The 8428-nt window shown below is 41.6% G+C and overlaps 1 pseudogene; it reads left to right on the forward strand.

Moving 5' to 3' along the window:
- Positions 1 to 2352: 2352 nt before the first annotated feature.
- On the forward strand, positions 2353 to 2452 carry LOC115524350 (annotated as a pseudogene).
- The last annotated feature ends 5976 nt before the right edge of the window (positions 2453 to 8428 follow it).

An 8428-nucleotide genomic window follows, 5' to 3' on the forward strand; every position in this document is an offset into this window, starting at 1 on the left:
CCTCCGTGGTAAAAGGAGAACCAAGACGGAAGCAAGAGCTAACAAGTTCTACCAACTTTCCATTCATAGGGTTGAAGGCTGGTTGCAAAAAATCCATCATGCCCCTCGTGAGTCCTCGGTGGTAGGAAGACCTGACATTTCTCATCTGTCATCTTTCTCTTTCAAGATCTTCCAAAGGTGTCAGAGCTCTGTCCATAGCACGGAGACACCAGGCAATGAGTGCTTAGAAGAGGAATTACTTTATATATATATATATATATATATATATATATATATATATATATTCATTCAGGTAGGAACCAGGGACTCCTGGGTGGCTCAGTCAGTTAAACATCTAACTCTCGATTTTGGCTCAGGTCATGATCTCATAGTTGTGAGATGGAGTCCCACATTGGGCTCTACACTGACAGCTTGGAGACTACTTAAGATTCTCTCTTTTTCCCCTCTGCCCCTCCCCTGCTTGTGTGTGATCTCTCTCTCTCTCTCAAAAAAAAAAAAAAAAAAAAAAAAAAAAAAAACCTACATAAGAACCACCAGTATTCATAAACGTATCATTATTGATCAGATTAAAACATGTTACAAGATACTTTCAGTAGTTTAAGTCACTGTTATTGTATATAATAAGTATTCATAAGTAGGAACAGAAAAGAGAGGCTTCCAAATTCAGAACCTACCAAAATTTTCAGAGTTTGGGTCCTATAAACACTAATGCCTAGGAAATATAAGTTTGCTGTTCTAAAAAAGGCTTTCCTAACTGCATTTGCTTGAGCTAATCATTAATTAATCAGAATTCTTGTACTGCACAGCTCTTGTTAATTTGGGAGTCTAAATATACACTTATGGGATAATTGGGATTTTACTGACACTATAGATGTATTCAATCATGTGTTTAATCATTCAATAAATATTTACTGGGCACTATCTGATGTGTCTGAAACTGTGCTGAGTACTGGGGTACTGGGGACTGAGTATATCAATGAACCAGACAGAATGGTCTCTATTACCATCACATATATATAGACTCATGAGAAAGACAACAGACAGAAGACAATACACAAGTAAGCACACAAAGACAGATTTAATTGGGTTCTGTTATTGTTTTTTTAATTTTTATTTATTGTGGGAAAGAGAGAACAAGTGGGGGAGGGGCAGAAAGAGAGGAAGAGACAGAATCCCAAGCAGGCTCTGCACTGTCAGCACAGAGCCCAACACAGGGCCCAAACTCACGAACCATGAGATCATGACCTGAGCCAAAATCAACAGTCAGACGCTTAACTGACTAAGCTATCCATATGCCCCAAAGACAGACTTAATTATAAACTGTAATTAAGTACAGCCCTTGCTGTTGACTGAATAACAAGTTAAATAACATTCTTTTGAGATGGGAATGTTGAAGAAGACATCTGACCAACAAGAAGTAAAAGGTGATACAAACGTAGGGGAATAGATTATTCTTAGCAGATGGAACAGGGCACCAGAGGTTCCTGAATAGGGAAGTATGAATGGGATTTGGTACCCTTAAGAAGCAGGGGGAACGCCAGTGTGTCTGAAACATTTTGAGTAAAAAAAGTATGTATATATGACATAAGGTTAAAGAAGAAACCTGGGGGTCAGATCATATAAATTCTTATCAAGTCATTCTAAGGATCTGACATTTTATCCCATAGGGAATGGGAAGTTATTGAAGGACTTTGGGCAAGATAGACAAAATGATCAGGCTTTATGTTTTTTTTTTTAAAGGTTATATAGAAAATGTTTTGGTGAGAAACAAGATAAATACAAAGATGAATTTCTCACCAGAATTGTGCAAATGTTACATATTCTTCTTTATTGGGAATAGGGAAATCAATTGAAATTACTGCAGTTATCTAAAGGAAAAGTGATGGGGCGCCTGGGTGGCTCAGTCAGTTAAGCACCCAACTTTGGCTCAGGTCATGATCTTGCGGTCCATGAGTTCAAGCCCCACATGGGGCTCTGTGCTGACAGCTCAGAGCCTGAAGCCTGCTTCGGATTCTGTGTCTCCCTCTCTCTCTGCCCCTCCCCTGCTCACACTCTGTCTCTCTCAAAAATAAAAAAACGTTAAAATTTTTTTTAAATAAAGGAAAAGTGACAGTTGCTTGGACTGGAGGGGTAACTATGATAACGTGGAGAAGTGGCCAGGTATTTTAGACACAAAGAACAGGACTTACTGAAAGACTGGAAGTGGCTATGAGAAAAAATGGGAACGACAGTTGCCTCTCAGGATCTGGCTTAAGGAGAAGATCAGGAAAGAGAGATCATTCTAGAAGCTCTGGAAAGAGAGATCAAGAATTTAGTTTCTCAAAAGGGAACTAAAACACACTTGACCCATGCAACCTCTTGTAGTTTCTATATCAAAATTGGAATAATGCAAAGATTAGCATGACCCCTTCACATGGCTGGTTCATATTTGTGAAAGTATTGCAAAAATTAAAAAAAAAACTCACTTCTAAAAGGAAAAGTATTTGGGGTGCCTGGGTGGTTCAGTCAGTTAAGTGTCTTCCTTTGGCTCACATCACGATCTCACAGTTCGTGGGTTCGAGCCCCGCATCGGGCTCTGTGCTGACAGCTCAGAGCCTGGAGCCTGCTTCAATTCTATGTCTCCTTCTCTTTCTGCCCCTCCCTCACTTGTGCTCTGTCTCTCTGTGTCTCTCAAAAATAAACAGTAAACATTAAAAATTAAAAATAAATAAATAAATAAATGGAAAAGTATAAAGAAAAAAACAAATTAAAATAAATAACATTACCAAGAAACATTAAAGGAGTAACATCAAGTATACTACTTTATACCCTAAACACAAATTAATTCAAGTCTCTTACGGAAAGACAAGATGTCAAATTTGGTTTAAAAAAAAACAGATCTGTTATGTACAACAAACATACTTAATGTGATAAACAGAGTTAGAAAATATAGGGATGATCAAAGAGATGCTAAGAAATTTGAATAAAGAATCAGGAGTGGCATATAATATTAGTCAAGATGAAATATAAGGATAAAAAAATAACTAGGACAGAGAGACAATATGTTATGATACAAGACATAATCATGTAGCAGTCATTAGCCTATGCATCAAACAATGTGGCAACTATACTCACATAAAAAATAAATATTAGAAATATCTATCAAGAGCAACACCTGAGTGGCTCAGTTGGTTAAGCATCCAACTTCTGCTGGGGTCATGATCTCATGGTCTATGAGTTCGAGCCCCGTGTGGGGCTCTGTGCTGACACCTCAGAGCCTGGAGCCTGCTTCAGATTCTCTCTCTCTCTCTCTCTCTCTCTCTCTCTCTCTCTCTCTCTCTCAAAAGTGAATAAATATTAAAAAGAAAATATCTATCAAGACAATATGATAAAATTGATATTAGCAATTAATAATACTATCTTCAAATTATCTGTTAAGATTTAGATGTCTCCCCATGAAGACATCGGACAAGCAGTTCAGGGCTGAGAACAGCACTGTTGTGACACTTCTTCTACATGTAGTGCTTTCATGCCCATATATGCATTCACATGGTAGATGATGATTCTTTTAATGTTCCAGACCTACAGCAATTAGAGACTTACACTTGTCTCACCAGGTCTTGCTTGGGTTTAGTTCCAATACAATGGGAGAAAAGTTTTAGGACATAAAGAGGATTGTTTTACTCCTTCATTACTGCATCAAGAAAACCCTAAGCAATAACCAGATATTACATGCACTCTTTACAGTCCTCTGGCAAGGTAACATTTTTTCAAAGTCCATCTGGCTTGGACACCTCACCTTACCTAGCTTACTTGGTCCTTGGGCAAACACATAAAGACAGCTTTGCCTACAGCCCACAGACAGGCTTGAGGACAATTACCAAGCAATGATTTGAATGGGATAATAGGTTCTAACTTGTTTTATTACCTTTCCTGGAGCAGAAACCAAGGCCTCAAGTGACATCCAATTATAGTTCTTAATTCATGTGAGGCATGTTCAATGCTGACATCAAATCACAACATCCTTAACCTCACTTGGGTGCCAAAAGACAAGATTTTCTTCTATTCTCTAGAATAAACTTCAAGTAGCAAATATACATAATTGGCTAGGCAAAGAGGGATTTCTCACAGGAATCTGCAATATGTGTAATTTGTCTTCTCTCCTTGTTACAGTATGTATAATTTATCTTGTGAGAAATGAATGGGAAAAGGGCACAGGGGTCTTTCTGCAACTTGGTTATTAGTCACAACCTATTAATACCATATTCTTCCCAAGAGAGATGAGTAATGCCACAGCCCCATGATATCAGAGGCTTGGAAAGGACTCCTATAACATGGAGTATTGCAGGTAGAATTAGATGAGGATTCTGGTCATGAATTAAAGGGAAAGAGACTAATTAAAAATAACTCCAGGGGTGCCTGGGTGGCTCAGTCGGTTGAGTGTCCGACATTGGCTCAGGTCATGATCTCGCAGTTGGTGGGTTCGAGCCCCGCATAGGGCTCTGTGCTGACAGCTCAGAGCCTGGAGCCTGCTTCGGATTCTGTCTGTCTGTCTGTCTGTCTCTCTCTCTCTCTCTCTGCCCTCCCCCACTCACGCTCTGGCTCTCTCTCCCTCAAGGATAAATAAACATTAAAAAAATTTTTAAATAATAATTCCAAGATTTTCTGAGAAAGTTCAGAATAAGGGTCACATTTTGGAAGAGAAATTCAATTTAAAACAAATGAAATGTTTTTCCCAAATGTGAATATCCATCAAGTACCTGGAAGTGTGGGAGATGTTCAGAAGACAGATTAACAAGAATACTTATTGTTTGGGTTTAATTCACACAGAGGCAATGATGTGTATGAATGTTAACTGAGTGCCTTTGTAGTAACTGTATTTTCTAGTTGTTGACATTATTTAACTGATACTTTATTGCCTAAGTTTGTGGCTTATATAAATTGTAATAATCTTAGTAAATACCATAAACAAAAAGGGTAAATAATCATTCCTGTTAGATGTTAGGTCTTGCAGTGGGTGAAAGAACCCTTGAAAATAAACCAAATTTTAAACTAAAACTTTACTTTTAAAAATTTTTTTTTCCAACGTTTTTTATTTATTTTTGGGACAGAGAGAGACAGAGCATGAACGGGGGAGGGGCAGAGAGAGAGGGAGACACAGAATCGGAAACAGGCTCCAGGCTCTGAGCCATCAGCCCAGAGCCCGACGCGGGGCTCGAACTCACGGACCGCGAGATCGTGACCTGGCTGAAGTCGGACGCGTAACCGACTGCGCCACCCAGGCGCCCCCTAAAACTTTACTTTTAGAGTATCTAAAATACTTTAGAGTATTAAACTAATTTTTTTTTATTTTTAGAGTATCTACCTTTAAAATAATGTACACACACACACACACACACACAAACACACACACACATTTAGGTAGAAGTAACATAAAAGCCTTTGCAAATATTCCTTAGGTTAAAGAAAAGATAACATTGTGAATTATATGTGGAAGTGATGGTTTGTTTACTGGCTGTTCAAGGAGTCTTGATCCCCCTTTCTGCCTCTATTCCTGCACACAGTATCCACATCCCCACACTCTGCCCAGGAACAGACAAGACCCTAGAACCACAGCCAGGTGGTTGTTCCATGGGGATAACAAAGGGCCAGAAGTTCTCCCTGTCCTTCCAACTCCACCCTTTTCATTTCTCTTCCATTTGTCCAGGTTCAGAATTCCTCCCTAGTCTCTGAAAGAAAAAAAGAAAAAAACTGAGTCTGCAAGTTTGCTTGTTCTTTTCTTTTTTTTTTTTTTAATTGAAGTTAGTTAACATATAGTGTAATAATGGTTTCAGGAGTAGATTTTAGTGATTCATCACTTACATATAACCCCCAGTGCTCATCCCAACAAGTGTCCTCCTTAATGCCCATCACCCATCTAGCCCACCCTCATCCACTTCCCCTCCAGCAACTCTCAGTTTGTTCTCTGTTTTTAAGAGTCTCTCATGGGGTGCCTGGGTGGCTCAGTCGGTTAAGCGTCCGACTTCGGCTCAGGTCATGATCTCGCGGTCTGTGAGTTCAAGCCCCACGTCAGGCTCTGTGCTGACAGCTCAGAGCCTGGAGCCTGTTTCTGATTCTGTGTCTCCCTCTCTCTCTGACCCTCCCCCGTTCATGCTCTGTCTCTGTCTCAAAAATAAACATTAAACATAAATAAAAAAGAGTATCTTATGGTTTACCTCCCTCTCTGTTTTTATCTTATTTTATTTTCTCTTCCCTTTCCCTACGTTCATCTGTTTGGTGTCTTAAATTCCACATATGAGTTAAATCATATATTTGTCTTTCTCTGACTGCCGTATTTTACTTAACATAATACACTCTAGTTACATCCACACTGTTGCAAATGGCAAGATTTCGTTATTTTTGATTGCCAAGTAATATTCCATGGTACATACATACCACACGGGACTGGGGGAGTGGTGAGGGGAAGGAACACGTTTGTGCACAAATGATGGAGAATATGAGGAAAGAATGTTCATAATCCAATCAAGTCACACTCATAGCATGTCTTCTTTTTCTCTTACATAAAAGATGTTATCAGGGTTTTTCTCCCTACTTAAAAGATCTTAAAAGTAAGAATCATGTCTTACCCAAGTCAATTAGTGTTTAGTGAGTGAGAACATGAGTGAATGAATAGATGAGTGAATGAATAGATGAGTTAATGAAATTTTCTTCTTCAGAGTGGGGGCTAAAGATGTTTGAATAGGGCTTTTTCAGTTTACAAGTTTCTCAATACACATTTTGTCATTTAATTCTTGATAGAGTTGCATAAAGTAATTTTAGAGATAAAAAAACTAAGGTAATTTAAAATACTTTTTAATATTTACTTATTTTGAGAGAGAGAGTGTGTGTATGTGTAAGCAGGGGAGGGGCAGAGAGAGAGGGAAACACAGAATCTGAAGCAGGCTCCAGGCTCTGAGTTGTTCGCACAGAGCCCAACACAGGGCTCGAACTCACGAACTGTGAGATCATGACCTGAGCTGAAGTTAGTTGCTTAACTGACTGAGTCACCTAGGCACCCCAAAACTAAGATAATTTTGAAATTACGACACGAATCTGGGTCTTCTGACTCCAACTAGTTGCCATTTTCATTCTATGAGTCTGTGTCTTTAGAAGAATGAGAGAAATTAGAACAGTGATGTCTGAGGCTAGAGAAGGAGGATGTTTATTAAAGAATCCATGTAGAATAGGCCAATAAAGGGCAGCCTAGGCCCATGGAAGCAGGTACTCATTCACTTGGCCCCATTTGAGCTTCCTTCCTCTTACTGGTGGTTCTTGAGTTGCCTCAGGAGCTACATGACTCAGATGCCCAGTATCTTGACTGCCATGTCCTATTCTCCTCTCCATGTAGTAAGTGTTTTGCTTTTCTGATTGCCTGTGCCCTCACTCCCACCCCCCATAAAAAACTCTTTGGAAGACCAGTATAAACTCCTCTTATGGACTACAGCTACTCCCGAGAAAACCGCCAGAGGATTAGCAGAACGGAGTCACCGGACCCAAGTGCAGACGAGAGGCCCACGGAAGAGGGTAGGAAGGGCGGCGAGGCGGTGCGCGCTCCACGGACTGGCGGGAGGGAGCCGGGGCGGAGGGGCGGCTCGCCAGCCAAGCAGAGCCCTCGAGTCCGGCTTGCAAAAGCGGAGGGGCCTGACGGACTGTGTTCCAACAGTAAGCGCGACTTAGCGTCTGGGAGGTCATAAGTTAACAGCTCTGCTCCGAAAGCGGGAAGGCTGGAGGACAAAGGGAGGGTGAGCTGCGGAGCCCCCGGACGACAGAGCTCAGTTTGGCGGGGAACAAAGGCGCTCGCCAGTGCCATCTCCCCCGCCCATCCCCCAGCCAAAATCCCAAAGGGAACCGGTTCCTGCCAGGGAAATTGCTCGCTCCGCGCAAACACCCAACTCTGTGCTTCTGCGGAGCCAAACCTCCGGCAGCGGATCTGACTCCCTCCGGCTGCCACAGGGCCCCTCCTGAAGTGGATCACCTAAGGAGAAGCGAGCTAAGCCTGCCCCCCCTCCCGCCGTGCACCTTGCCTTCCCACCCCAGCTAATACGCCAGATCCCCAGCATCACAAGCCTGGCAGTGTGCAAGTAGCCCAGACGGGCCACGCCACCCCACAGTGAATCCCACCCCTAGGAGAGGGGAAGAGAAGGCACACACCAGTCTGACTGTGGCCCCAGCGGTGGGCTGGGGGCAGACATCAGGACTGACTGCGGCCCCGCCCACCAACTCCAGTTATACACCACAGCACAGGGGAAGTGCCCTGCAGGTCCTCACCACACCAGGGACTATCCAAAATGACCAAGCGGAAGAATTCCCCTCAGAAGAATCTCCAGGAAATAACAACAGCTAATGAGCTGATCAAAAAGGATTTAAATAATATAACAGAAAGTGAATTTAGAATAATAGTCATAAAATT

Source organism: Lynx canadensis, chromosome C2 (assembly GCF_007474595.2).
Source record: "Lynx canadensis isolate LIC74 chromosome C2, mLynCan4.pri.v2, whole genome shotgun sequence".
NCBI classification, from domain to species: Eukaryota; Metazoa; Chordata; class Mammalia; order Carnivora; family Felidae; genus Lynx; species Lynx canadensis.